We start from the raw sequence: 23406 nt of genomic DNA, 5'->3' as shown, positions 1-23406 counted from the left end.
ATGCTGAGTTTGAGTGTCTTTGAGATATCTAGGAAGGGCAGTCCTAGCCATAGTTAGCAACATGGATCTGAAAAATCAGTAAAGAAGCTGGGATTGGAGATGTAAATTGTGAGTATCTGGCTTCTTGTGGTAAGTGGAGCCATTGGCATGGGTGAGATGGTCCAGGAAAGGAGTGAGAGAACACGGGGCAAAGGTCCAGGCAGCACCTGTGAGAGACGGGTCAGAAGGAGGTGGGAAGCAGTGCAGAGAGAGTGTACCCTGAGCTGGGTGTGGGGAGAGCCGGGGGAGGGTTCAAGGAGGAGAGAGTAGTCAGCAAGGTCAAATCTTGCTGTGGATTTGTAGTCAGGGCAGGGTGAGGACTGAGATGCACCTACTATGCAATGTCTCGAGGAGGTTGATAATATCAGGAAGAGTGAGTAAGGGGAGTGGGGAGCTGGAAGCGGTTCACAGCTGGCTGAGGGGCCAGTGGGATGGGAGGCAACGAGGAGAACACGTGCCAGCCACTCTGTCCTGATGGCTGTGAAAGGAGGAGGGAGGCAGAGGGCGGTAGCTGGAGGGTATTTGGCGTATTGGGAGGGTGTGTGAGAGTGTGTTTGAAATGGGAGCAGCCTGTTTAGATGTAATTATCACCTCCAGTAGAGAAGGGTTAATCACGAGTGCCATCCCTGAGTAGGTGGGAGGGGAAGGATCTGGAACTCCTCCAAAGGGGTTGGCCTTATAGCAGATTATTATCTATTCCGTTGAGTCGAGAGAGAAGATGAACTGACAAGAGCTGGCTTTCATTGAGTGGTCACTGTGTGCCAGGCACTCCTCGAAGCCATCTACATATATGAGTTCATTCACTGCTCCCAACCCTATGAGGTGGGCACTCTCATGTCTGTCTTTTGATAGAGGATGGAACTGAGGCACGGGAAGCTAAGTAAGTGGATTTAGGATTTGAGCCCAGGCAGTCTGACTGTTAATCTCTATGGGGCAGGCATTCAGCTTGCAGGTTTAGCAGTCAGAAGGTAATTTGATGGAGCTAGGCCCTGGCCATGTGGGTGTTTTTTATACTACCCTCTGTACTTTTCTATATGTTTGAAACATCTCAGAGTAAAAAGAATTGTACTTGGGAGGCCAAGAACATGGCAGAACTGCATCTCTACTATATATATATATATATATATATATATATATATATATATATATATATACAAAAATTAGCTGGCTGTGGTGGCTCATACCTGTAATCCCAGCACTTTGGGAGGCTGAGGTGGGAGGACTGCTTGAGCCCAGGAGTTAGAGACCAGCCTGAGCAACACAGTGAGACCCCATCTCTACAAAAAAGGAAATCCAAAAAATTAGACAGGGGCAGTCCCCAGCTACTCAGGAGGCTGAGGTGGAAGGATGGCTAGAGCCCAGGAGTTTGAGGCTACAGTGAGCCATGATCACACCACTGCACTCCAGCTTGGGTGACAGAGTGAGATCCTGTCTCAAAAGAAAAATAAAATGTGTGTATGCGCACGCACACACACACACACACGCACACACACACACACGGAGAGAGAGAGAGAGAGAGATTGGGAGGGAAGAAATATACTGCCTTTGTTCACAGATAACATGATGTCTATTTAGAAAATTCTGGCAAGGTGCAGTGGCTCATGCCTGTAATCTCAGCACTTTGGGAGGCAGAGGCAAGAGAACTGCTTGAGCCCAGAAGTTCGAGACCAGCCTGGTCAACACAGTGAAACCCTATCTGTACGAAAAGTAAAAAAAAATTAGCTAGGTGTGATGGCATACACCTGTAGTTTTAGCTACTCAGGAGGGTAAGGTAGGAGGATTAACAAAATATGTACAAGATCTATATGAGTACATAAAACTCTGATGAGACAAATAGAAATCTAAATAAATGGAGAGAGACTCATGGATTCATGGAGAGGAAGACTGTTAAAATGTCAGTCCTTTCCAAGTTGATCTATCCATTCAATGCAATCTCAAAATCTCAGAAAGTTCTTTTTTTTTTTTTTGAGACGGAGTCTCGCTCTGTCGCCCAGGCTGGAGTGCAGTGGCGCGATCTCGGCTCACTGCAAGCTCCGCCTCCCGGGTTCACGCCATTCTCCTGCCTCAGCCTCTCCGAGTAGCTGGGACTACAGGCGCTCGCCACCACGCCCGGCTAATTTTTTTGTATTTTTAATAGAGATGGGGTTTCATCGTGGTCTCGATCTCCTGATCTCGTGATCCGCCCGCCTTGGCCTCCCAAAGTGCTGGGATTACAAGCGTGAGCCACCGCGCCTGGCCAGAAAGTTCTTTTGTGGATATTGACAGGTGGATTCTAAAATGTATAGGTAAAGGCAAAAGACCCAAAGCAGCCAACACAATACTGAAGAAGAAGAAAAACAAAGTCTGAGGACTGACACTGCCTGACACAATGTTGGGCCAGTGCGATGGCTCATGCTTGTAATCCTAGCACTTTGGGAGGCCAAAATGGGAGGATCACTTGAGCTCAGGAGTTCAAGACCAGTCTGGGCAACATGGTGAAACCCCATCTCTAACAAAATAAAATAAAATAAAATAAAATAAAAAGACAATGTGGTACTGGTGAAAGAATAGTGAAATAGACCAATGGAATAGAATTGAGAGCCCAGAAGTAGACCTACACAAATACAGTGAATTGATCTTTGACAAAGGAAAAAAGGCTTTTTTTTTTTTTTCCTGAGATGGAGTCTCACTCTGTTGCCCAGGCTGGAGTGCACTAGTGGGATCTCGGCTCACTGCAACCTCCATCTCCCAAGCTCAAGCGATTCTCCTGCCTCAGCCTCCCAAGTAGCTGGGATTGCAGTCATGCACCACCATGCCCGGCTAATTTTTGTATTTTTCGTAGAGATGGGGTTTCACCCTATTGGCCAGGCTGGTCTCAAACTCCTAGCCTCAAGCGATCCACCTGCCTTAGCCTCCCAAAGTGCTGGAATTACCAGCCTGAGCCACCATGTCCAGCCTTAATTAATAATAATTATGTATCAATATTGAGTCATCAGTTGTAACAAATGTATCACACTAATGTAGGATGTTAATAATAAGAGATACTGTGTCCGGTGAGGCAAGAGGGTAGATGGAAACTCTGTACTAGCTGTTCAATTTTTCTGTGAACCTTAAACTGTTCTAAAAAATAGTCTCTTGGCTGGGCGCAGTGGCTCACGCCTGTAATCCCAGCACTTTGGGAGGCTGAGGCAGGCAGATCATGAGGTCAGGAGATCAAGACCATCCTAGCTAACATGGTGAAACCCCATCTCTACTAAAAAAATACAAAAACTTAGCCGAGTGTGGTGGCCAGCGCCTGTAGTCCCAGCTATTCAGGAGGCTGAGGCAGCAGAATGGCGTGAACCCGGGAGGCGGAGTTTGCAGTGAGCCGAGATCGTGCCACTGCACTCTAGCCTGGGCGACAGAGCGAGACTCCGCCTCAAAAAAATAAAAATAAAAAAATAGGCCAGGCGCGGTGGCTCATGCCTGTAATCCCATAATCCCCGCACTTTGGGAGGCCGAGGTGGGCGGATCACGAGGTCAGGAGATCAAGACCATCCTGGCTAACACGGTGAAACCCCGTCTCTACTAAAAATACAAAAAATTAGCCAGCTGTGATGGCGGGCGCCTGTAGTCCCAGCTACTCGGGAGGCTGAGGCAGGAGAATCACTTGAACCCAGGAGGCAGAGATTGCAGTGAGCCAAGATTGTCTCCAAAAAATAAAAAGGCGTACTTTTCTGAATCTGTCATATATTTCAACACGAAGTTTTAAAAAATAAAACCTTCTAGGGCTTAAGCTACTGCCAATATAGTCATAATTAATAAACTAAATTTAGCAACATTGTAGTACCTATTTAACATTCTGTCAGAAAAATTAAAGCAGCACATAACACGTCTGTGCAAAATATATACATTAATAAATAAAGCTGGGCAAGCCAAGAAAACACATCTGTTCATGATCTCTGTCTTAGAAATTACTCAAGAAAATAAACAGTCCCAATGTTGAATGTCATGGGCTTTTCCTTCCTGAGGATGTGTTTTCTGGACAGTCACGGTACAATGTGACTGTTAGCCCTGCCAACCTGTTTCAGATGTGGATGCATGTTCTACAGGCTCAGGAGCACAGAGCAGCTGATGACACATAGTTGTTCATTTAGAATATGGCTTACTGAATGCAAGGCTCCAGCAAGATCCAGAGGGCAGCTTTACAATTTTTTTTCTTTAAAGATAGGATGGGGTCTTGCTCTGAAGCCTCAGCTGGAGTGCAGCAGCATGATCACAGCTCACTGCAGACTTGACCTCCCAATTTCAAGCGATCCTCCTATCCCAGACTCCTGAGTAGCTGGGAACACAGGCATGTACCAGCAGACCTAGATAATAAAAAAAATTTTTTTTGTAGAGTCAGAATGTCTCCCTATGTTGCCCAGGCTAGTCTTGACCTCCTGAGCTCAAGCATTCTTCCTGCCTTGGCCTCCCAAAGTGTTGAGATTACAGACGTGAGCCACCATGCCCAGCCTGTAGACGCTTTTGATGACACGTCGGGAATGTAATGATTCTGCTTTATGAAAAAGATAAGCACTCTCAGAGGGGAAGGCAGAGATGGGTAAATCTGCAGGGTATCTGAAAAGAAGAGAAAGGGAACACTGAGTATCTCCTCAGTAATGCAATCATACAGGTTTTCGAGGCAAACTGTCCCAGCAATGTGTGGGAGATAAGGACTTTTATTCCTGTTTTAAAGATGGAGAACGTTGAGATGAAAAAGTTAAGCAACTGGTCCAAGATGCTACTAAAAAGGTTGATTGACAGCCTCATGTAACTCAGGCATGGTAGCTCCCTATAATCCCAAAACTTTGGGAGGGTGAGGCAGGAGGATTCCCTGAGTCCAGGAGTTCAAGACCAGCCTGGGCAATGCAGTAAGATCCTGTCTCTATACAAAATTTAAAAATTAGCCAGGGGTAGTGGCATGCACCTGTGGTCTCAACTATTCAGGAGGCTGAGGCAGGAGGATAACTTGAGCCCAGGACTTAAAGGTTGCAGTGAGCTGTGATTATGCCACAGCACTCCAGCCTGGGCAACAGAGTGAGCCCCAGTCTCTCTCTCTCAAAAAAAAGCCACATTACCTAATTGCAAACATTTTTCCACTAAAACAGACCAAGTGACACTTACACACAGAAGATAATAATGACCAAATCTGCCATAAAGCCACAGAAGATGGAAGACAAATGGCCAGTAAGCATAGGAAGAGGTGCCCATGTCACAGATCAAAGAAAAACAACCATGAGGCATTTGTTCCCCAGGAGATAAGCAAAGATGAAAAATACGGATATTATGATGCCTGCAACTTATTTTCAAATGGTGGCAAAAGTGTGTGTGTGTGTGTGTGTGTGTGTGTGTGTGTTTGCAGAGAGAGAAACTCGGGGGCTGGGGAAGATATCTAGTCTCTGATCCTTTAGCAGCTGATATTTCTTTTTCTTTTCTTTTCATTTTTTTTTTTTTTTTTTTTTTTTTTTGAGCCGGAGTCTCGCACTGTCGCCAGGCTGGAGTGCAGTGGTGCGATCTCAGATCACTGCAACTTCTACCTCCCTGGTTCAAATGATTCTCCTGCCTCACCCTCTGGAGTAGCTGGGACTGCAGGCATGCACCACCACGCCCAACTAACTTTTTTGTATTTTTAGTAGAGATGGGGTTTTGCCATGTTGGCCAGGCTAGTCTCAAACTCCTGACCTCAAGTGATCCGTCCATCTCGGCCTCCCAAAGTGCTGGGATTATAGGTGTGAGCCATTGCGCCCAGCCAGTGGCTGATATTTCAAACTCAATTCCTTTTGATCATTTATCTAAATTATTATACCACCAGGGCCAAAAAGCTGCTATTCCAAAAAATTATATATAGATATAAAATAATTCAACCTGTCTGATACTGTAATAAATGAAATATTACAAGAAGAGAAAATAGAACAAATCAGTAATCCTCTACCCAAACCAAAGATTGCTGTCTTTCTAGAGAAGTCTATGTTTAATTTCAAATTTCCATGATAGGCACTTTTGTCAAAGAATATTCATAAGCAGTACTAGAAAGCAGTTGCAGCTAAATAAGAGTTAATCCTTGTAACCCAAGTAGGTTCATGTTCTTGCTGGCTTTATGCAATCAGTGGGAAAGGTTATTTTAGGATAAGCTACAGCACTAGATGATCACGCTGCATTCAATAGGGCCTAAAAAAAACTCCCCAAGTAGAGAAGATTAATAAAATGGCTATGAATTTCAACATAAAAACAAGAGTTATTGATTATATGGAATGTTGGCAAGGATGTGGAGAAATATACCAGAGTGTAAACTGGTATAAGATTTTTAGAAGGTGGTAAGTACAGAGGCAGGAAGCCTAAGAAACTTAAACTTTAGCATGCCCCCCAGCCTGGCCCCTCCCTACCACCCTAGTGCTGGGCATGCCTGGAAATTGGAGAGAGAAGGCTGGTTGCAAATCAAGAAGCATAAATGCAAAATCAATGCATTTATTTGTCAGCATTTCTGACAAATTGCTTAAAGAGAGCTCAAAAGAGAATCTTCAAGCTCGCAGCAATTGGTAGCAAATTCTTTTTTTATTCTAAATCAATCTTCAGTTTGCACAAAATCTGATACTTAAGAGCTTTTTATTCTTGTTTAGAAAGAGGGCATCCCAAACTGTGTTAGCTTCAAAACCTGTAAATCTGGATTCCTTCTGATTTGGTAATATCTATTAACATTCTGAATATGCATACCTTTTGAAACAGGTCTGCCATGGAGAATCTAAGGGGAGAAGCTGTTTTGCTTCCTGGCAATTCTACTTTTAGGGATCTATTCTAAAAAATAAAAACAACAAACAAACAAAAACCTGGCCAGGCGTGGTGGCTCACGCCTGTAATCCCAGCACTTTGGGAGGCTGAGGGGGACGGATCACGAGGTCAGGAGATTCAGACCATCCTGGCCAACATGGTGAAACCCTGTCTGTACTAAAAATACAAAAATTAGCCAGGCATGGTGGCATGCACCTATAGTCCCAGCTATTTGGGAGGCTGAGGCACGAACATCGGTTGAACCCAGGAGGAGAGATCGCGCCACTGCACTCCAATCTGGGAACAGAGCGAGACTCTGTCTCAAAAAAAAAAAAAAGAAAGAAAACCTAAAAAATGCCTAAAGGTATGAATAGAGACATTAATTGCTGCTTAGCAAAGAACTGGGAAAAAAATTATTCCTACGAGTAAGAGATTAGATAACTAAATTAGAGAGCATATACAATGCAACACTATGCCATTAAAAAATGAAGACATGGTCAGGCAAAATGGCTCACGACTTATAATCCCAACACTTTGGGATGCCAAGGCAGGAAAATCGCTTGAATTCAGGAGCTCAGGCCAGCCTGAGCAACATATTGAGACCCCGTCTCTACAAAAGAATTAAAAATCAGCCAGGTGTGGTGGTGTGCACCTGTGGTCCCAGCTACTTGGGAGGCTGAGGTGGGAGGATCACCTGAGCCTGGGGAGATCGGGGCTGCAGTGAGCACTGTGCACCACTGCACAGCCTGGGTGTCTCATATGATTCTCACATTACTCTCAGATCATTTCTTTTTAAGGATGAAGAAGCAAGGAGTTCATTTTCTTAAGGTTCTGACCCTGATGGGTGGCAAATCTGGACCCTTTTCCAAGAGTACTGCTCTTTACTCTGCAGCCCATCCACATCCTGCCCTGGGGGCCCTCCAGGCTGATGGGGAGCCCTCTGAGTGCCTCCAGCCCATGGGGAGCTCCTCCCGGGATGGCCCCTTCAGCAGCTGCCCCCACTAGGCCTCCCACTTGGCAGTCCTTGAGCACACACTGACTTTTCCATCTCCTTGTGGTGTCTGATTCTTTTTCTTTGCTGCCTCTTCTCTCATTGTTCTGCTCTTGTGAGCCAGCTCACCTCTCCTGGCACCAACCCATAGTGGCTTTGCACCCTACCTGTGCAGCCACCTGGTTGGGCCCACCTGGAAAGCCTTCTGCCCCAGCATTAGCCCTGCCCAGCCCAGCCTTGCCTACCAGCAGGAACTGGACAGAAAACATGAGCCAGCTGGTTCAGGGCAATGCAGGTGAAATAGCTGTGGCATTCTGTGACACTCAGGGCTGGCAACTAAAGTCGGGGGCTAGAGGTCACTGGGCACAAAGGATTGCATGATTCTTTCTGACACGGTCGTGTAGAGACCACAGGCAGAGCTGGGCTCTGAGGGAGCCACAGTTGGCAGGGAGGATTGCAAATGCCTGGGCGAACAGGTCTGCCATGGAGAACATAAGAGGAGAAGCTTTTTGTTTTGCCTCCTGTGACATATTACCTGCTGGGTAGAGGTTCTTGGAACCTGGGCCAGAGGTTTACAGGTGGACCCTGCCCCTGTCGGGGGGTGGAAATGCCTCAGGCCCTGGGAAGGCCTCTTCAGAAGCCACTGGGGAGGGAGGATGAAGGACTCAGAATCTTGAGTTGTGAGGGGCCCAGAGACTGCAGGAACAGTCCCCATGCTGAGGCCACCCCCTGCTTCCTGGGGAGGGTGTCATACTAGCTAGCCACCAGTGAGGCTTTCAAAATGAAATTGAAAGCAATATCCTGTTTTGTTCCAAGCCATGGACTGACCTCTGCTCCTTGCCCCCAATAGGAGGCTGGTCCCTAGGTCCACAGAGAAACATACATCATCAACAAGGCTAAAAGACAAGCAACGGCCTGGATTTATAAATTTCATTTTATATATAAGAGACAAAGGATTAATATTTAGCCTGTGTTTTAAAAAACACAAATCAATAAGGACAAATAATCTCACACAATAAATGGGCAATGAATAGGAACAGAACAGACACAGAAGACATTACCAATAAACATTTTAAAAGATGCCCAATCTCACTGGTAATCAGGGAAGTATAAATTAAAACCACAACGAGATACTCTTTCACCCCCACCAGAGTGACAAACTCATTTTTTTAAGCAATAGTGTCTATGTTGCCCAGGCTGGCCTCAAACTCCTGGCCTCAAGTGATCCTTCCACCTCAGCTTCCAAAGTAGTTAGGACTACAGGGTCGTGCCACTGAGCCCAGCAGCAAACAATTTAAAGTCCAGCAATGCTAAATATTTGCAAGGATGTGGGAAAATAGCAAAACCTGGTTGCTGCTGATGGTCACAGTAGCACAGTCTCGCCAGGGCAATACCTAAAAAAGAACTCTTCAGCACAGCAATTTCACTGCTAGAGATATAGTAATAGGATGGACTGCTATACAGCAGGTAAAACCAATAACTTAGATCTACACGTCTCAACTTATGTCAATCTGAGACGAATAGATCTGTAAAACACATACTACTGTATGAAAGAAGAAGAGAGCTACGATACTATTTTTGCTGAAATTATAAAAGCATAATAATGCTAGACACGGTGGCTCATGCCTGTGATCCCAGCACTTTGGGAGGTCAAAGTGGGAGGAATGCTTGTGCCCAGGAGTTTGAGACCAGCCTGGGCAACATAGCAAGACCATTTCTTAAAAAAAAAAAAAAAAAAAAAATAGCTGTGTGGTAGCATGCACCTGTAGTTCCAGCTGCTTGGGAGGATGAGGTGGGAGGATCACTTGAGCCCAGGAGGTTGAGGCTGCAGTGAGCCATGATGGCGTCATTGCACTCCAGCAGCCTGGGAGACAGCAAGACCCTGTCTCTTGAAAAAAAAAAAGCATAAAATATGTATTGTTTATTGATACACACAAAAAATCCAAGACTAAGAGCACTTATTACTCACATAACATGATTCTAAGTACTTTCCATGTTTAAACAAATATAAACTTTAAAAACAAATCAAATGATACAAGATATAGTCAGCCCTCTGTATCCATGGTTTCTGCATCTGTGGATTCAATCAACCTTAGATTGAAAAATATTGGGGCCGGGCATGGTAGCTCAGGCCTGTAATCCTAGCACTTTGGGAGGCGGAGACAGGTGGATCACCTGAGATCAGGAGTTTGAGACCAGCCTGGCCAATATGGTGAAACCCCGTGTCTACTAAAAATACAAAAATTAGCCAGGTGTGGTGGTAGACACCTGTAATCCCAGCTACTCGGGAGGCTGAGGCAGGAGCATCTCTTGAACCTGGGAGGCGGAGGTTGCAGTGAGCCTAGACCGCGCCGTCGTACTCTAGCCTGGGTGACAGAGCGAGACTCCGTCTCCAAAAAAAAAAAAAAGAAAAGAAAGAAGAAAAATATTTGGGAAAAGAAATTCCACAAAGTTCCGAAAAGCAAACTGCCACTGAGCCCAGCAGCAGACACTTTAAACTCCAGCAATACTAAATATTTGCAAGGATGTGGGAAAACAGCAAAACTTGGTTGCTGCTAGTGGTCACAGTAGCACAGTCTCACCAGAGCAATACGTAAAAAAGCTGAAAATGTCAACTCTTCAGCACAGCAATTTCACTGCTAAAGATATAGTCATAGGATGGACTGCTATACAGCAGGTAAAACTAATAACTTAGATCTTGAACTTGCTGCTCACTAAGTACTATGTTGAATCCACACAAATGAAGTGATGTGTAGATACTGTATTAGGTATTATAAGTAGTCTAGAGATTATCTAAAGCACATGGGAGGATGCACATAGGTTATATGACACCATTTTATATCACAGGCTTGAGCATCCAAGGATTTTGGTATACAAGGGAGGTCCTGGAACCAACCCCCCATAGATACTGGGGGACAACTGTACTATTTATGGATTCAGAGACATGCTAAAAGTATAAAATGTGCTTCAGCACAACATATATTAAATTTATGATGGTGGCTCTCTGGTGGGGGTCGGCTGCAGGAGGGACAGAAAAGGGACTTCAACTTGATCTGTAGTGTTTTCTTTCATTTATAATTTTCTGAAAACAAGAAAGGTTAAATTTTTATTCTCTGTCAGACACACAGGTGTTTGTTATTTTTCCATGTAATTGTGTTTCAAATTTTTTTTCACATGAAAGTTTGAAGAGGGAAAATACAAGGGGCTTGATGATCTCCTACGAAGGGTGTCTACAACATCCAAAAGATGAAGCAACTTCTTGGCATGGGCAGGAGACCCACAGCACCTGTCACGTAAAGGGTCAAGGTCAAGACCAACTTTTTTTTCTTTTTTTTTGAGACAGGCTCTCGCTCTGTTGCCCAGGCTGGAGTGCAATGGCATGATCATGGCCCACTGCAGCCTGAAACTTCTAGGCTCAAGTGATCCTCCTGTCTCAACCTCCCAGTAGCTAGGACTATAGGCAGAAGCCACACACTGAGCTGGGATTTATTTATTTATTTATTTAGTAGAGACAGGGTCTTGCTCTGTTGCCCAGGCTGGTCTCAAACTCCAGGCCTCAAGCAACCCTCCCACTCCAGCCTCCTAAATTGCAGGGATTACAGGCATAAGCCACTGTGCCCAGCCAAGACCAACATTTATGCAATAAGCAACAGCCCTGATCTGTCCATGAAATTCACATGCTGTACTCATAGCAAAGTCCTCAGTCCTCATTCAACATATTCACTCTTGTGTTCTAGCTCATTGGTCCAATGTATCTCCTAGCTCATGGCAGTCGAAAGGCAGGCTCTCCCTTCCCATCTCCCTTGTACACCACCCAAAGTTTTGTGATCTCATTCTTCTAGTCCATGTGCCACTCACCAAGCCACGTGCCATGGGGCTGCATCCTCTTGGGGGGCTCCTTTGCCTAATTTGCACAGACACTAGGCTAGTGGTTGACCTTCCAGTGGTCGTTGATATGGGAGTAGAGATGGCCAATGCTTGTGCAGGAAGGACAATGCTGAACTGCTGAGTCTGAACCTGTAATAGCTGTTTTATCCTGAAATAAAGTTATAATTTTTATGTACCTGAATAAATAGGTGACATATTTATACTAGTTACAATGTGCAACTATTGTTCAAGACGAAGGTGCTGTTGTGACAAATAAAATCCCCAAAAGATCACTACTAAATGGTCATTTTCTTAATTGATGGCCATTTTAATGCATGCTGGCCATTAAAAGCACAAAAAGAGCCTGAGGAAAAAAAAAAAAAGAACTGGCTGGGCATGGTAGCTCACACCTGTAATCCCAGCACATTGGGAGGCCGAGGCAGATGGATCACCTGAGGTCAGGAGTTCAAGATCAGCCTGAACAACATTGCAAAATCCTGTCTCTACTAAAAATACAAAAAATAGCTGGGCGTGGTGGCACACGCCTGTAATCCCAGCTACTCGGGAGGCTGAGGCAGGAGAATTTACCTGAAGTCGGGAGGCGGAGGTTGCAGTGATCCGAGATTGCACCATTGCACTCCAGCCTGGGCAACAAGAGTGAAACTCTGTCACAGGAAAATAATAACAACAACAGGCCGGACGCGGTGGCTCACGCCTGTAATCCCAGCACTTTGGGAGGCCAAGGCGGGTAGATCACAAGGTCAGGAGATCAAGACCATCCTGGCTAACACGGTGAAACCCCGTCTCTACTAAGAATACAAAAAATTAGTCGGGCGTGGTGGCAGTTGCCTGTAGTCCCAGCTACTCGGGAGGCTGAGGCAGGAGAATGGCGTGAACCCAGTAGGCAGAAGTTGCAGTGAGCCGAGATCACGCCACTGTACTCCAGCCTGGGTGACAGAGCAAGACTCCGTCTCAAAAAAAAAAAAATAACAACAACAACAACAACAAAAACGAACTTTGACTAAGTCTCACATTCTATATAAGCAAAAATAAAATGAATCACAGACTTAAGTGTAAAATGTAAAACTTAAAAAATTTATAAAACCTTCTGGATCTAGAGCTAGGCAAAAAGTTATTAGGCTTGACACCAAAAGCATGATCCATTAAAAACAAACAAACAACAACAACAACAACAAAACTCACTGAGAGCTGGGTGCAGTGGCATGCACCTGTAGTCCCAGCTACTTGGGAAGCTGAGGCAAGAGAATTGCTTGAACCCAGGAGTTGGAGACCAGCCTGGGCAACATAATGAGACCCCATCTAAAAAAAAAAAACTCACTAAACTAGACTTCTTAATAAACTAGACTTAATAAACTAGACTTTATAAAAATTTTTTTTAATTGCTATATGGGCTGGGCATAGTTGCTCACGTCTGTAAAGTAATCTTAGCACTTTGGGAGGCTGAGGTGGGAAAATCACTTGAGCACAGGAGTTGGAGACCAGCCTAGGCAACACAGTGCAATCCCATCTCTATGAAAAAACTTTTTAAATTAGCTGGGCTTTGTGGCGTGTACCCATAGTCCTAGGTACTTGGAAGGCTGAGGCAGGAGGATCACTTGAGCCTGGGAGGTTGAGGCTGCACTGAGCCATGGTTGCACCACTGTGCTCCAGCCAGGGTGACAGAGTGAGGCCTTTCTCAAAAAATTAAAAAAAAAAAAAAAAAAAAAGGATTAAAAAATTTTGCTCTGCAAAAGACCCTTTTAAGAGGATGAAAAAAAGCTACAAAGTGGGGAAAAATATTTGTAAGCCATATGTTTGACAAAGGAATAATACTAGAATACATACAGAACTCTGAAACATTGAGCTGTTTAATATGTAAAACTCACTTTTGTGAGTTTTTGTCAAGGTTAATGAGCTGCTCCTCCCAAAAGCACTCCTTGGTTTCTGAGCAAAAAAAGCCAGATACAGGCCGGGCGCGGTGGCTCACGCTTGTAATCCCAGCACTTTGGGAGGCAGAGGCGGGCGGATCACGAGGTCAGGAGATCGAGACCACGGTGAAACCCCGTCTCTACTAAAAATACAAAAAAAATTAGCCGGGCGTGGTGGCGGGCGCCTGTAGTCCCAGCTACTCGGAGAGGCTGAGGCAGGAGAATGGCGTGAACCCGGGAGGCGGAGCTTGCAGTGAGCCGAGATTGCGCCACTGCACTCCAGCCTGGGCGACAGAGCAAGACTCCGTCTCAAAAAAAAAAAAAAAAAAAAAAAGCCAGATACAGGCCAGGTGCGGTGGCTCATGCCTGTAATCCCAGCACTTTGGGAGGCCGAGGCGGGCAAATCACCTGAGGTCGGGAGTTTGAGACCAGCCTGACCAACGTGGAGAAACCCCATCTCTACTAAAAATACAAAATAAGTCGGGCGTGGTGGCACATGCCGGTAATCCCAGCTACTTGGGAGGCTGAGGCAGGAGAATCGCATGAACCCGGGAGGCAGAGGTTGCGATGAGCCAAGATTGCGCCATTGCACTCCAGCCTGGGCAACAAGGGTGAAACTCTGTCCCAAAATAAAAAAAAAGAAAAAAAAAAGATCTGTGCAGTTTACTCTATGTAATAATATCTTAAAGCCCCATGATCTTTCTACCACTCGACATAACCTCCCTGAGGAGTATGTGACCTATGAAAAACACCAACTACAAAGAACAAACTACAAACGACTACAAAGAGTAGTAAGGACGACAGTAAAAAAAAAAAAATTTTTTTTTCTGAGACGGAGTTTTCCTCTTTCTCCCAGGCCGGAGTGAAGTGGTGCTATCTCAGATCACTGCAACCTCCACCCACTGGGTTCAAGAGATTCTCCTGCCTCAGCCTCCCGAGTAGCTGAGATTACAGGTGCATGCCACCATGCCCAGCTAATTTTGTATTTTTAGTAGAGATGGGTTTTCATCATGTTGGCCAGGCTGGTCTCGAACTCCTGACCTCAGGTGATCCACTTGCCTCGGCCTCCCAAAGTGCTGGGATTGCAGGCATGAGCCACCGTGCCCAGCCCAGTAAAGATTTTGAACAAGATACTCTATATTGGTGGAAGCTTCCATTCTCAGGATCTTGTTTTGTTATTATTATTATTATTATTATTTGAGACATGCTCTCACTCTGTCACTGAGGCTAGAGTGTGGTGGCATGATCACGGCTCACTGCAGCCTCGACCTTCTAGGCTCAAGCAATCCTCCTGCCTCAGCCTCCCAGGAAGCTGGAACCACAGGCACATGCCACCACACCCAACCAATTTGTAAAAAGTATTATCTGTAGAGATGGGGTCTCCCTATGTTGCCCAGGCTGGTCTCAAACTTCTGGGCTCAAGCGATCCTCCCACCTCAGCCTCCCAAAGTGCTGAGTTATAGGTGTGAGCCACTGCGCCTGGCCCATTTTCAGCATCTTGAATGGAACCACTGGTGTCTGTTTGTAAGTATGTACAGAAAATACATAAGAAGTGATAATTTGGGTTCAGAAAACTCTCTCAAGAAGACATAGAAGGGCCAGTGTGGTGGGTCACACCTGTAATCCCAGCACTTTGGGAGGCTGAGTCGGGAGGATCGCTTGAGCCCAGCAGTTTGAGACCAGCTGGGGCAACAAAGTGGAAATCTCTCTCTACCAAAACAAAATACAAAACATTTAGCCAGGCATGGTGGTGCACACCTGTAATCCCAGCTATTTGGGAGGCAGAGGTGGGCACATCACCTGAGACTGGGAGGTCAAGGCTACAGTGAGCCGTGATCACGCCACTGCACTCCAGCCCAGGCGACAGAGTAGCCTGAAACACTTGGAGTCAGGAGGCATCCATGCTGCAGGTTTTCTTTTGGAATAGCTGGACAGAGACCCCAGGAGAAGAGTCCTAGGAGTCAGGGATGGGGGCTGAGTCAAGACACTTGTCCCTTGATAGGATTACTAAAACACATACAAGGCTGGATATTAGTTTTCTAGGAAGAAAACCTTTGAGGTAGCCAGGTGCACATGGTGGTTTGTGCCTGTAATCCCAGCTACTCAGGAGGCTGAGGAAGTAGGATTGTTTGAGTCCACTAATCCCAGCATTTTGGGAGGCCAAGGCGGGCAGATCACGAGACCAGGAGTTTGAGACCAGCCTGGCCAACATAGTGAAAACCCGTCTCTACTAAAAATACAAAAAATTAGCTGGGCGTGGTGGCAGGTGTCTGTAATTCCACCTACTTGGGAGACTGAGGCAGGAGAATTGCTGAACCCGGGAGGCGGAGGTTGCAGTGAGCCCAGATCGTGCCACTGTACTCCAGCCTGGTGATAGTGGGAGACTCTGTTTCAAAAAAAAAAAAAGAAAAAGAAAAACATATTTAAGTGTGTGTGTGCGTGTGTGTGTATAAAACAAAACTTGATGCTTCTCTTTGCTCAGGAGACTACAGAATTACAGAATGTCAGGTTAGGAAGCTGCATACTCAGGGTTTGTAAGAGACCAAGTGAAATTTCACACACGTATGAAGGCTGCATACTTCAAATCACAGCCTTATTGGGTTTACGGATCAGGCTCAAACTCCAGCCTCTTTAGGAATCACAGAATGTTCTCCCAAAGGTAGAGCACATCTTGTCCAAACAGCCTATTTTACAAACAAACTAAGGTCTGCAGAGGTTGAGTAACTTGCCTAAAGCCACACTAAGTTAGGACGGGTAGGGCTGGGATTTGCTTTCCTGTCAACTAACTCCCAAGTGGAGGAATACATGCCTGTCACTGAGGTTTATAAAGCATGATTTGTAAGCTAGAAATACAACATGTTTAGTTCTAAAGGGAGAGGCACTGGCAGAATTGTTTCTACTCTTCATTATTAGGACACTCCCATGGCAAGACCAACCCAGAAGATGAAATTACAGTCTGCATGTTGGCCTGTTGAATGTATGACCAGCTTTATTCCCATCTTCAGCATAAGCTCAGGCCTGTCCACCCATCTCCAGCAGCCCCACCTTTGCTTAGGTAGTTTACCCTGCTGGAACCTTCTCCCTCCTACTTCCCAGACACAGTTACTATACTGTGGGCTTTAGGGTCACTGTAAGAATGGGCCAAGCCATCATTACACAAGCATTCCTGTAAAATAGCTCACCACTAGGACAGGTTGCTCACTGACCCATGCGATGGGTTGAACATGTTCTTGGCATCAAACTGTGTGTTAAGCATTTTCTTACGGGACCTCATTCAACCCTCACAACACACTATTTATACATAAGAAAAGTCAAGGCCAGGTGTGGCGGCTCACACCTGTAATCCCAGCACTTTGCGAGGTGGCTGAGGCAGGCAGGTAACTTGGGCTCAGGAGTTCAAGACCAGCCTGGGCAACATGGCAAAACACCATCTCTACAAAAAAATACAAAAATTTGTTGGGTGTAGTGATGCAGGCCTGTAGTCCCAGCTACTGGGGAGGCTGAGATAGGAGGATCACTCAAGAGTTCGAGGCTGTAGAGAGCTGTGATCGTGCCATTGCACTCAGCCTAGGTGACAGAGCGAGACCTTGTCTCCACCAAAAAAATAAAGAAAAAAAAAGTCAAGTTCGACTTAAGTAAAAAAACTACTCAGCTAGAAAGTGGTTCATTTGAATCCAGATCTGTCTGGCTCCAAAGTTTCATCTGTAGATTGAAGTAAAATAGAGGCTGGGATCAGCAGCTCACCCCTATAATCCCGGCACTTGAGGCCAAGGCAGGAAGATGGCTTGAGGCAGGGGTTTGAGACCAACCTGGGTAATACTTCATAACCCCATCTCTACAAAAAATTTTAAAATGATCTGGGTATGGTGGCACTCACCTGTAGTCCTAGCTACTTGGGAGGTTGAGATGGGAGGATCGCTTGAGCCCAGAAGTTTGAGATTATAGCGAGCTATGATCACACCAGGGTTCATAACGATTGAAGCACAAGTGAGATTTCACGGAAGTACAAAGGCTTCAAGCTGCAGACCTATCCTTTCAGGGATCAGGCTCTAACCCCAGGCTCTTTGGGAAGTCTCCCCCTCCCATTTCCACAAACCAGATTCCTCCTGCTTTGATTGACATCTTTAATGGTACTGCAAACTTTCTGCCTTGAATCAGTGTCTATGGACTTCCCCCGTAGACTCCTTCTAGAAAAATAGCTCTGTCAGTGAAAACAAACTTATTCATCTTTTTATTACCTTTACATGCTTCACAGTAGACTGCAGCAATGTACAGCATTCAAGGTAGAGGAGGGTAACTAAAACAGATTTATACCATTCACTGATTCCAGCAGCCAAGTTCACAGTTATTTTCTACTGTTACATTTAGACTGGAGGATCCCCAGTGGAATGCACAGGGCTATCATTACCAAATCATTCATAAATCATGTTTTGGAAATTATGGGAAGAGTCTATTTCTTGTAACTATTTATTGTTACCACCCAAAACACTTCCAGGCTTAAAACAAGGCGCTCCTATAGAAACAGCATTTTGTAGTTTTCCGTGTGTGTGTAAATTGGTGGTCACAAGAACAGAAAAATAGCTCAGCAGCTGTCTGAGCTATGTGATGTATGCAAAATGTATCAAGCCCAGAGAGACATGAGTGTGGGACTTCAGTCATGCTCCTTCCTTCCCAGGGACAATTGTTTAAAGGCATTTTGCTCCTAACCAGCTGTTTGACCCATTACTTTCATGTTAACAAAATTTGTGATACAAAGAACAAAGTATAATGAATCAATAGCTTATATCATTTTAATGTACATTCTTGGTAAATCACTTACGAACTGTCTCTTCTTTTCATTTATTTATTTATTTAGAGACAGAGTCTCGCTCTGTTGCCCAGGCTGGAGTGCAGTAGTGTGATCTCGGCTCACTGCAACCTTCGCCTCCCGGGTTTAAGTGATTTTCCTGCCTCAGCCTCCCAAGTAGCTGAAACTACAGGCGCCAGCCACCATGCCCAGCTAATTTTGTATTTTTAGTAGAGACAGGCTTTCACCATATTGGCTAGGCTGGTCTCGAACTCCTGACCTTGTGATCCTCCCACCTCGGCCTCCCAAAGTGCCGAGATTACAGGTGTGAGCCACTGCACCCGGCCTTCTTTTCTTTTAAAAACCCACTTGTAACTGCTGCTCATCAGATCATATATTCAGGGCAACTTGAGTCTATGCTCCTGGTTGCATTCTGCAAACATGGCCCAAATAAACTCTCTACTTATATTACTTTTGCCTCAGATTTTTCCCTTAGGTCCACAGTCTTATGTGATCATAGCCATCCCCATGGAGGGTGGTCCACAAAGCCCACTTACCCCTCTATCCCTACCATCAGCACCAAGTCACTGGATCCCAAGCTCTGAGCACCACACCTAATTCTGAGAGGCTTTAGCCACTGATCTCTCTGCCTTCCCAGCTCTGAGTGTTCCCAACACCCTGGATGCAGCTGCCTCATAGGCAGCCCCAGGCCAGCTTTAGGGGAGGTCTGGAGGAAGCCTGCTCAGCCCAGGTTTCTCCTTGAATTCCTTCCTTGGAGGTTCGCTGAAGCCCCAGACTAACCCATCCACCTTCCTTGGGGAAGGAGGCACGTGGACAGGGGGAAGGAGTTGGTCGTGAGGAGTTCTGGAGAGCAAAGGACAGATTTTTCTTTCCTTCTGGGGAGAAAGACTCTGGGCCGGGCGTGGTGGCTCACGCCTATAATCCCAGCACTTTGGGAGGCTGAGGCAGGTGGATTACTTGAGGTCAGGAGTTTGAGACCAGTCTGACCAGCATGGTGAAACCCCATCTCTACTAAAAATACAAAATTAGCTGGGCAGGTGGTGCACACCAGTAATCCCAGCTACTTGGGAGGCTGAGGCAGAAGAATTGCTTGAACCCAGGAGGCGGAGGTTACAGTGACCCGAGATCATGCCATTGCACTCCAGCCTGGGGCAACAAGAGTGAAATTCCACCTCAAAAAAGAGAAAAAGAAAAAGAAAAAGACTCTGGACAGCCCTGAGTCAAATGGAGAGGAGGATGTCCAGCAGACCCAAGGACTGGACATGTAGCTGGGTGGAAGTCACCATCTTGGCAATCAGCTAGGAGAAATAATTGGGTTCCATAAAGAGGCCACCAAGGAGGGGATCTTCTCCTACTTTCAAATCAGTCAGAATTCCCACCCAGACACCAGTCAAGGGTTTCCAGGGACCAGCCCTGCCTCAAAGGAAAGGCTGACAACAAGAGCAAGCTTTTTTTATTCATCAGCCCAACAACACAGCAAGAAGGTAGTAAGTGACGAATTAACCAGCTCAGAGGTTATGTAACATACCAGAGGTCATACGACCAACAGGGAGAGGAGCCAGGGCTGTCATCCAGGATAGTCTAACTTCAAAGTTCTTGCTCTTTTCTCTCAGGCAAAACAAGGATCTGGTAAGTAATAGGCCTGGGTGTTGGGCAACAGGAAAGCAGGCTGTGTGTGAGCAGATCAGAGAAAACAGAGGACAAAAGTCCAAGCGCATTCCTCACCATGGCACTTGCAACACCGAATAGTGCTCACCTTGATTTATTTCTTCTCCTATGAGGCCCCAAGTTCCTAGCAGGGTGAGGACTCAGTTCTGTGGCCTCTATATCCATAGCATGCGCTAGCATGACACAGAATCTGTTCTTGGGAATGTTTGCTGATGGTTTCAGCCCTGAGGCTTCTTTTTTCATTTTTATTTTTATTTTTTTGAGACGAAGTCCTTCTCTGTCCCTCAGACTGGAGTGCAGTGGTGCAGTCTCGGCTCAGTGCAACCTCCGCTTCCCAGGTTCGAGCAATTATCCTGCCTCAGCCTCCCAAGTAGCTGGGATTACAGGCATGCGTCACCACGCCAGACTAATTTTGTATTTTTAGTAGAGATGGGGTTTCTCCATGTTGGCCAGGCTGGTCTAATTCCTGAGCTCAAGTGATCCGCCCACCTCAGCCTCCCAAAGTGCTGGGATTACAGGCATAAGCCACCATGCTTGGCCTTTATTTTTATTTTTATTTATTTATTTTTGACATGGAGTCTCGCTCTGTCACCCAGGCTGGAGTGCAGTGGCACAGTCTTGGCTCACTGCAACCGCCGCCTCCCAGGTTGGAGCAATTCTCCTGTCTCAGACACCCTAGTAGCTGGTATTACAGGCACATGCCACCATGCCCGACTGATTTTTGTATGTTTAGTAGAAACGGGGTTTCACTATGTTGGCCAAACCAGTCTCCTGACTTCAAGTGATCTGCCTGCCTGGGCCTCCCAAAATGCTGGGATTACACCCACCCAGCCTTTATTTTTATTTTTTGAGTCTAGGTTTTGCTCTGCTGCTCAGGCTAGAGTGCAGTGGCATGATCATGGCTCAATGCAGCCTTGAACTCCTGGGCTCAAGTGATCCTACCGCCTCTGCTTTCCAAAGTGCTGAGATTACAGGCATAAACCACCATGCCAGGCCTGAGCCCTGAAGCTTCTGAAGGGGAAACGTAGGAGAGAAATCAGGTAAAACCACCGCAGTCAGACAATAAGGGTGCAAGCACAAGGGAGTGGAAGGGGAAGAAAGGAAATAGGCCAAACACTCAGAAAAATCATCTGTCTGGATAAATGAGTCTCTTCCTGACACAGCAATAAGAATTTCTCTGAAGCTTGGTGCTCTCAGAGGTCCTGGGGCTGTAGCAGGTAAGTGACCTGTTTTGTTTATAGATTAAAAAAAGTCAAAGGTCAGAAATGTTGCCATGTGGCCTGATTTATTATTTATTTATTGGTTGGTTGGTTTGTTTTGTATTCGGCAGCCTCCTGAGCCAGAGTAGGCTGAGAGACTCCCCTGTGGCCTGATTTCGTGTGATAAAATATGTACACTTTGGGGAGTAACTTTCCTTAGAGTCCTCCCAGCCTGAGGGGGCACCCATGAGTCCAGAACCCCACTGTCCTCATCTCAATCCCATCTACTGACCAGCCTTGATCCACTTAGTTTTCTCAGCAAATTAGGCAGAGTGATGTTAAAGCATTGCATGCTTTCTAGCATTCAGGAATCAGCAAGTTCAGAAAGCGTGATCTTGGAGTTCTAGCCAAAAAGGAGTCTGCATGTCCCTCCAACTCTTCCTACTTAGCCTTTTTAAAAACAAAAACAAATCTAGTTCTCTGAGACACAGCTTTGTTCTGACTTCTCCCTTTTCCATGTCCAGGCCCACACCCCATCTGATGTTGTTGAAAGTGCTGTCCTGACCATAGACTTAGTATCTGGCCGAGTTGAGTGGTAGGACAGGATCAGTGGTGCACAGGGCTCCCCAGTGGTGCTGCTGAAGCTAACCAGCGCTGATAATATGGGTGGCAGCCTGCTCTCTGTGTCTCAAGCACTTTCACATTTGCCATCTCTCGGGGTCCTCCCAGGGACTGGTCACATCGGGAAGGAAGCTTTACTTACTGTGCTGCTGCAGAGGCAGTGAAGCTACTGGGAACTGTAATCCTCTGTCTGCCAGCTTCCATCCCACCCCTTGCACTGAGGACAGAAGAAAATAGGCCCAGGAGTAGGCAGCAAAGAATGAAAGCCATGTTAGTGAGCAGCTGATGAAGAGACAAGAGACTGCTAAGTTTAGTGGCCTGGGTCGGGGAGACTGGGGCTGATCCCCAAGTTTGCCCGTGAAGGGGTTCCAACTCAGAGGCAGTGTCCTGGGGGTACAGCCCAGGCCTTGGCACTTGCCCCTCCCCATCGGTATATTCTCCTTAAAGCCCACACTCCTTGCCCTCTGTGCCCATAAAGGAGAAAGAATCGAGAGTCTTTGACCAGAACTCGAAGTCACTGCAGCCACCAACCAAACCCCCCCAACCCAAGTCCACCAGGCCAAGCCAGCTTTTCCTATTGCCTAGGTGTTGGTGGGGGGCGGGGGAGGGGCGGGTATCTTCCCCCTAGTGCACTCGTCCAGAGGTGGGGCTTCCGAAGCTCGGCGGGACCTCCAAGTTCCTCTCCCGGGGACCTGCCCCGCCCCCTCTCTTCCCGCGGGGGGCCAGTACCTGAGGAAGCGGACACCCTGCAACCTGGTTTCCTGCCAACTCCGAGAGAGGGCGGCCCGGGCCCCCAGCACCCCCGGGCTCCCGGCGCACAGCCTCTCCAGGCGCAGCATCCCGACGCAGCCAGCCATGGCTCGCTTTGCCCTGCGTCCCAGCCCGAGTAAACTTTTAAAGTGAGCCGGGGTGGGGCGGGCGCGGAGCAGGAGTGGAGGCGGGGAGGGTGGCCTCTGCCTATGGGGTGCGGCGGATTCGGTCTCCGCCGGCGGGGCGGGGCGAGGCGCGGCGGCGGCTACTTCGCGCGGGACCACCTTCCCCTCGGACCTCGCGGCCCTCCCCCTCCCGCCCTCGAAGAATAGCCCTGGTTTCCCCTGGATCCAAAGGCCCCAGCTGCAGTCCGAGACAGATCTTCCTCGCGACCATCCTCAGGGGAGGGGCCTGGATGTTAGAAGCGCAAAAATTTGTTGATTTCCTAGAGGGAGAGCTAGCCGCACATCTGTGAGGGGCCAGATGGCAAGGTCAAGATCCATCCATCCCCTGCCCCCTTTAGCGCTCGGGTCACGTGCTGGCCCCGCTGCTTGCGAGCCGGGGGCCAAAGGAGCAGGCGCGAAGCGTCCTTGAGGCATGCCAGCTGGAGCAGAGGGCCCGCGGAGGTGGGGAGGCAGCCAGAACAAAGGGTGTCGCGGGTGAGCCCCTGCGGGCCCGCTGGCGCCAGAGTCCCAGCTGAGGCCAGATGTCAGCTTCAGAAGGGACACTAGTTGTACCCCATCTCACAGGAGGCATCCTCCCATCCCTCCT

The 23406-nt window shown here is 46.9% G+C and overlaps 1 protein-coding gene across 2 annotated transcripts in view; it reads right to left on the bottom strand.

The window, feature by feature from the left end:
- DLX3 (distal-less homeobox 3) overlaps positions 1-22786 on the bottom strand; it is a 33702-nt gene extending 10916 nt beyond the window's left edge. Inside the window, exons 1-2 of one of the 2 annotated variants that reach the window (XM_063628820.1) lie at positions 22615-22786; positions 22028-22102 (exon numbers count right to left, since the gene is read on the bottom strand). The gene's annotated coding sequence lies outside the window, so the exon portion shown is untranslated. The remainder of the gene's footprint in view (positions 1-22027; positions 22103-22614) is intronic. The other variant, XM_055258038.2, reaches the window with a different exon arrangement.
- Positions 22787-23406: the final 620 nt, after the last annotated feature.

The sequence above is a fragment of the Symphalangus syndactylus genome, chromosome 20 (assembly GCF_028878055.3).
Source record: "Symphalangus syndactylus isolate Jambi chromosome 20, NHGRI_mSymSyn1-v2.1_pri, whole genome shotgun sequence".
In the NCBI taxonomy this organism is placed as follows: domain Eukaryota; kingdom Metazoa; phylum Chordata; class Mammalia; order Primates; family Hylobatidae; genus Symphalangus; species Symphalangus syndactylus.
The sequence above is the reverse complement of the archived record's forward strand: the minus strand, read 5'-3'. Positions and strand labels throughout refer to the sequence as shown.